Genomic DNA, 6,614 nt, shown 5'->3' on the forward strand with positions numbered 1-6,614 from the left:
ACCCCAGAGCCCTGCTGCTTTCCCACACCCTTGGGGGGGGGCCTCCACACCCACCCCCCTACCCGACACAGGAGCTTCCCACAGAGAATGACAGAGGGAGCAGGGATGGCAGTTTCCATAGCAACGCTGGGTTTCTCATTCTCAGCACATAAAATGCCAAACCAGGGCTGAGGGGGTGCAGTCCCCTCTCTCATTGGAGCAGATCCCTCCTCCTCTCCCAGCCCGGCAGACCAGGAAGGCAGGGACGGGGCCTGGGACTCTTGACCCAAAACGGCATTAACCTCAACTCCATGACGGCTGACCACCGAGGGCTGAGGGTGGCCTGAGGGAGTCCTCAGCTAGTTTGCACCCTCCTGGGCAGAGAGAGGGAAGGGGAGAGGGGACAAGACTGTCACATACACACCCCGTCCTGGGGCGGGGACTGTCCATAACGAGCGATCCCTGCCAATACACAGAGGCTGCCGGGCACACGGGGACGATGCCCGTTCTCACTGCCGCCAGGGCCTGGCCTTGGAGTCGGGGGACCCGGGTCTCACCAGGCCCTGCCGCTGCTGTGATGTGTGGCCTCTGCTCTCTGAGCTGGAGTTTATCCATCTGTAAAATGGGAGAAGAGAATCCAGCGCCCGTGATGCTGGGCTTGGCATCTCAGAGTGCAGCATGGGAGGCTTGTTCTCATTGCTTTGTTATTATTAATAATAATAACATTGAAACCCAACCCTCAGCCTGGCAGGGGACCTCCCACAGCCCTCTGTTCTGCTCTAACCACTCGCCTGCCCCGTAAGCCGATCCTCGTGCCCCACCAGGCCAGCTGCTCGGCTCCCTGACTGAGAATTTATCTTTTAAGATATATTTTTATTGATTTCAGAGAGGAAGGGAGAGGTGGAAAGAGATAGAAACATCAATGATGAGAGAGAATCACTGATTGGCTGCTTCCTGCATGCCCCCTTTTAAAATATCTTTTTATTGATTTCAGAGAGGAAGGGAGAGGTGGAAAGAGATAGAAACATCAATGATGAGAGAGAATATCTGATTGGCTGCTTCCTCCATGCCCCCTACTGGGGATCGAGCTGGCAGCCCAGGCATGTGCTCTTGACCAGAATCGAACCCAGAACCCTTCGGTCCGCAAGCCGACGCTCTATCCACTGAGCCAAACCCGATAGGCCCTGACTGTGGATTTAACTGAGTCAGAGGGGAGCCGGTGCACCCGAAGTGCAATCCCATCTCATGAGCACCTGCCATGCACCAGGCACTTCCCTGACTCACTCTGCCTTCCCAACAGCCCTCTGAGGACGGTTCAAGCATTGGCTCCGTTTTGCCATGAAGACACTGAGGGGCAAGAACCTTCCGGGAGGAGCAGAGGAGACACCCTGGAGATCAGTGCAGACAGGGGGCATAAAGATGCCATCACAATGGCTCCAGGTGGCCTCATGTAGGGCCAACTTCGGGGGCAGGTGGCTGAAGAGTCTTTTCAGAGCACAGGTGCCTGATGTGAATTGGAGAAAGGGGGTGGGTATAGCAACCATTAATAAAACGTGCCCCTGCCCCCCACACCCCTCTAACACAGTCCGGTCTTTTGCATTCTATGTTACAGCCCTTTGATACTGAATTTGAAGGATGGTCAGAAATAAAGGAACAGAGGCTACAGGGGCCGGAGGGAAGGGGGAAGACTTGGGAGGAGGATGGAAAGGGTTGGGAGGTGAAAGGCACAGGAGAACGTGGGGATGGGAATGGGAACGGGAAAGACTAAGAGGCTCCCTTGATGAGGAAGAGGATTGAGATCCTCTTCAGTTTGATTTCAAAGATGACAGCAGAGATGGAATGGCTTTTTCATTCCCTTTGGTTGCTGGACTGTGCACCCTGAGTACAACTCCCTCCAAACATTGGACCACGTGCTCGAAATCAGGTTAAGGTAGAAAAAAGGGAAGGACATGAGCTTCACGGCTCATTAGGTTGGTGTGACATGAAGACAAATACTAGGGGATGCAATAGCCTGGAGGTAGGGTGACCTTGGTAACAGGAATCCCCACATCCCCACCACCACCACCAAATTCCCAGACATTTTTATCTAGGCTTCCACAGGGCGTGGAATTGGAGAGTCCACACCAACATTTTTGAAGCTGTCAAGGGGTAGGAAGGCTCCATCTGGCATCTGAATTCCATAGGAATCACTGATGACTAAAAAGGTGACAAGAAGGTCCGAGACAGCCCGGCCGGTGTGGCTCAGTGGTTGAGCGTCAATCTCTGAACCAGGAGGTCACAGTTTGGTTCTCAGTCAGGGCACATGCCCGGGTTGCAGGCTCAATCTCTGGTAGGAGATGTGCAGGAGGCAGCCAATCAGTGATTCTCTGTCATCATTGATGTTTCTACCTCTCCTTCCCTCTCCCTTCCTCTCTGAAATCAATAAAAACATATTATTTTTAAAAAACAAAATCTGAGATTTCCATCCTCTCTCCTGCCAGCTAGCACCTGAGGAATAATGGAGACTGAGGCGCCGCTCTGGCTTCCGGCGGCTGGCAGAGTTACCCCGCCAGGGCACAGCCTATGGGTGGTTATGTAGGAGGTGCATTAGCGCTATAGGTAGAGGTAGGTCACTTCAGCAAGCCTGGTGGAGGTCATCTGAAGGCAGATGATTTCTTCGCCTTTGCCTCCTTTCCTCGGTCCTTCCTAATTCCAGCAAGTGCCTAGACCAGACATCTCTAACCTCCGGTGTCCAACCGGCTGAGTCCTTGAAGCTGAGGCAGGTCTCCATGACGTGGGTTAGGCAAGTGCGGCCCAGAAAGGGAGCTCTCATCAGATAAGTGGGCACCGGCGGCCCGCTGGGACTTCCCCTCTGGAGAATCACCTTACCAGTCCCTTGATGGAGGCTTCCTGCCCGTTTCACTAGATCTGAGATACGGAGGGTGGATCAGGCTGCTGTCTCTCTCCCCGGTTCCTTCCAGGAACCAGACCCAGCGCCTAAAAACTGCCGAGTCCCTACCAGGCACCCGACTGCCCGTGCTCAAAACTGCCGAGTGGCCCTTGACTCCCATCCGGCTCTCACTCACTCCACACATCCGGGCTGTCAGCGAGGCCTACTGGCTCTGTCCGCCTAAATCCGTCCACTTGTCGCCACCTCCACTGCCTTGCCACCTCCTGTCCTAGCCCAGCCGCCGTCATGCCCTGCCTGGGCGCGGGTCACAGCCCCTCGCTGGTCTCCTGGCCCCCACTCCTGGCGCTCTGCACCCCAATGTCCACAGAGCAGCAGAGCCCTCCTGCTCAAACAAACCAGATCGCGCCCTCACGGGTTCAGTTCAGTGACTAGGGCGTTGGCCTGCAGGCTGAAGGGTCCCTGGTTCAATTCCAGTCAAGGGCCACGTACACTGGTTGCAGTTTTGATCCCCGGCCCTGGTTGGGGTGTATGCGGGAGGCAACCAATTGATGTGTCTCTTTCACAGCGATGTTTCTCTCTGTCGCTCCCTCTCCCTTCCACTCTCTCTAAAAATCCATGGAAAAATACCCTTGGATGAGGATTAACTAAAAGGAAACAAACAAAGCAGATCAAGTCGCGAGGCCCCCTCTCCTTCAACCAAACCCCAAGTCCTCACTGTGCCCGAAGCCCCTCCAGTTGCTGGGCCTGCCCACCTTTCACCCTTTTTCCTTCCTCTCACCCCTGCCTCCCTCCCTTCCAGCCCTGCAGGTGTCCTTGCTGGTCCCTGTACACACCAAACATGTCCCTCCCCCAGGCCCGTGCTGCGTCCTCTCCAGCGCTGTTCCCCTGGCCAGGTGATGACTACCTGGAAGGCACTGGCGCTAGACCCCAGCTCCACCCAGGCTTGCAGCCCTGCAGACTTTTTTGTTTTTATGGCCAAGTTCAATGGTCTCCCCGGCTCGCCCACCTGCCTGCACGCCGGATCAGTGGGTCTCACCACCTCACGTGCTCGCTCCCCGGCGTGGCCCCATCCACAGGTGCTGCTGAAACCCCTGAAGGAATCGTGTCATCCTGACCGTTGAGGTTTATTTCCACTAAAAATACACTCTGAAACTGGGGCATGATGAAGGATTACTGACAAACGGGGAAGAGGAACAAACAGCCTCTGAGGCCATCCAATTCCTCACTGAGTCACCTCCCAACATGCGCCAGGCGCAGAACGTCCCCCCTCTCGCTCACCACTGTCATCGGCTAACGTGCAGGCGGCCCCAGGAGGCCCTAGGGGCTTCTGAGCCGTCCTTGGGCAATGCCCCTGATGTCACACAACCCCTCGCTTCACGAAGGAGTAAACAGAAGAGTGGCGACAGGGAAAGTGACTTTGCTCTGGGCCACATGTTTGGCTTGCTCCCAGGTCCGACCTTTGTCCCCTGGAGCTGTGTCTGCGCTTCCTAAGGAGATGCAGGCCTCTCCGAGGGGCAGAGAGGGCATCCTCGGTGTTATCAGTAAAGAACGCTTTCAGCTTCAAGTTACAGAAAACCAGATCCATGCCCGCTCCTCGGGGAGGGCTGGTGTTCACATAAGGAGACTGGAGGCGGGGAGTCCCAGGTTGGGGCGCTGGCCCAGCAACGTCAGCAACTTTGAAAACAGGCTCTCTCCGCTCCGCCTTTTATGACCTTTTATTCCCGAGCTGATGGCCTCACGTCATACAGCGGTTGCCACAGCTCTGGCTGTCAGCCCTCTCTACCCAGGGTTTTGTTTTTGTTTTTGTTTTTAATATATTTTTATTGATTTCAGAGAGGAAGGGAGAGAGAGATAGAAACATCAATAATGAGAGGGAATCATTGATCAGCTGCCTCCTACACGTCCCCTACTGGGGATCAAGCCCACAATCCAGAGCATGTGCCCTTGACCAGAATGGAACCTGGGATTTCTCTTAAAACTATTGAAAAAAAAGGCCGTACCCTTTTATGTAATGATGTTTACTTTGAATTTATATTAGTTCACACAAACACTCCATCCATGCTTTTGTTCCGACCCTCCGGTCCAGTTTAAGAACCCATTGTGGCCCTCGAGTCAAAAAGTTTGCCCACCCCTGCTCTATCCACTGAGCCAAACCAGCTAGGGCTACTCAGATTTTAGTAAAGAAAAAATCTCCTTACATCTCATTGGCCAGAACTGGGTCACATGCCTGCTCCTACACCAGTCACTTGCAAAGGAGAATGAGATCATTGGGCTTGTTTTAACCAATTAGGACTCACCCCTGAGGCTGGCCACACTGCAGGGCCACCAGCCAGGGCTCTCTCTACAAGGTCTCATCAGTGAAATGGGGACCATTCATTCCCACCACATATAGGTAGAGTGAGGATCGTTGAACAAAAACACACTGAGCCAGAAATATAATTCTTGCAATCGTGAGAAGGAAGAAATCTATAAAAATAGACCTTTGTTCATTAGAGAAATACCTTCTAAGAAGAGATGAGCTGCAAGATGTTGCTAAGAAACGTTTGTACTCACCACAGACCAAGCTCCTTCGGGAGAATAAATCCAAGAAGGGAACTCCCAGAATCACGCAGAGACCGGGGTGTTGAAGAGAGGACAGGAACAATGAGGACCTAAAAGGAGGGGAATGGAGATGTGGCTTGACTCCTGGGCAGCACCTGCAGCCCAGCCTGAGGCTGCCAGGGCAGGCTAGAGGGACAGGGGGATTCGGGAGCTGCCTGTGGTTTTCTGGAAGGAGGCACTGAGGGAAAGCTCTGGAAATCTCCAGGGAGAGGGTGAGGAGAGCCACATGGAGGAAGGAGGCAACAAGCAGGGAGGTCTGGGCTGAGCAGGCTGGCTCTGGGTCTCCAAGTCGGGAGGCAAGGGGTTGGGAGGCTGTGTGGGGCAGCGGGGAGAACCCAGCCCCCCAGGCAGGCACCTGCACTGCCCTCTCAGCTCCACTTCTGCCACCCTGAAGGACCTGGTCAGATGCTCTAGTCTAGAAAAGTGTCAGCTTTCCTATCTGTAAAATGGGAGTTCTCATGCTCTCATTCATCAGCCACTCATTCAACAGATTCTTACTGAACTCCTGCATAGAGGTGCCAGAGAATCTGGAGGCGGGCCTGGTGTCTGGACTCTCAGTGAGAAGGAGAGGCCCCAGGAGGGAGTGGGGGGCAGACCAGACTGGACCCTGGGGCCACATTATGGACTTGGTATTTTATCCTCAGAGAAACGGGGAGCCACTGAGTGGCTATCAGCAGGGTAACAACACGATCATTGTTGTGTTTCAAAAAGAAATCTCTCAGAAGGTTGGGGGCAAGTTAAATGCCCATCAATAAGGGACCAAGTGAACAAAGTATGGGACAGCCATACAAGGAAAACCTATAGCTATTTTTAAAAAGAGTAAGGGGGTGACTCTTCATGTACAGGGAGGGCACAGTCTCCAAGATACACTAACTGAGCCAGGCCAGAGACAAGCAGGGTTCCACACAGACTACCGTGTGAGTGGCACACCGCAGAAAGAGGAAATACCTGCAGGTGACCCTTGAACAACACAGGTGTGAACTGCCCGGGCCACTTACATGCAGACTTTTTCACTAAATACTGTAAATGTATTTTCTCTTCCTTATGATTTTCTTTTTTTTAATATATTTTTTATTGATTAAGATATTACATATGTGTCCCTGTCCCCACATCTCCCTCCACCCCCCCCCATTGTCCATGTCCA

The 6,614-nt window shown here is 53.5% G+C and overlaps 1 protein-coding gene across 1 annotated transcript in view; it reads right to left on the minus strand.

Annotated features, from left to right (window-relative positions):
* Positions 1-5,445, minus strand: part of RASD2 (RASD family member 2) — a 37,102-nt gene extending 31,657 nt beyond the window's left edge. Inside the window, exon 1 of the mRNA XM_006767232.2 lies at positions 5,423-5,445. The gene's annotated coding sequence lies outside the window, so the exon portion shown is untranslated. The remainder of the gene's footprint in view (positions 1-5,422) is intronic.
* Between the last annotated feature and the right edge of the window lie 1,169 nt (positions 5,446-6,614).

This window comes from Myotis davidii, unplaced genomic scaffold (assembly GCF_000327345.1).
Source record: "Myotis davidii unplaced genomic scaffold, ASM32734v1 scaffold842, whole genome shotgun sequence".
NCBI classification, from domain to species: Eukaryota; Metazoa; Chordata; class Mammalia; order Chiroptera; family Vespertilionidae; genus Myotis; species Myotis davidii.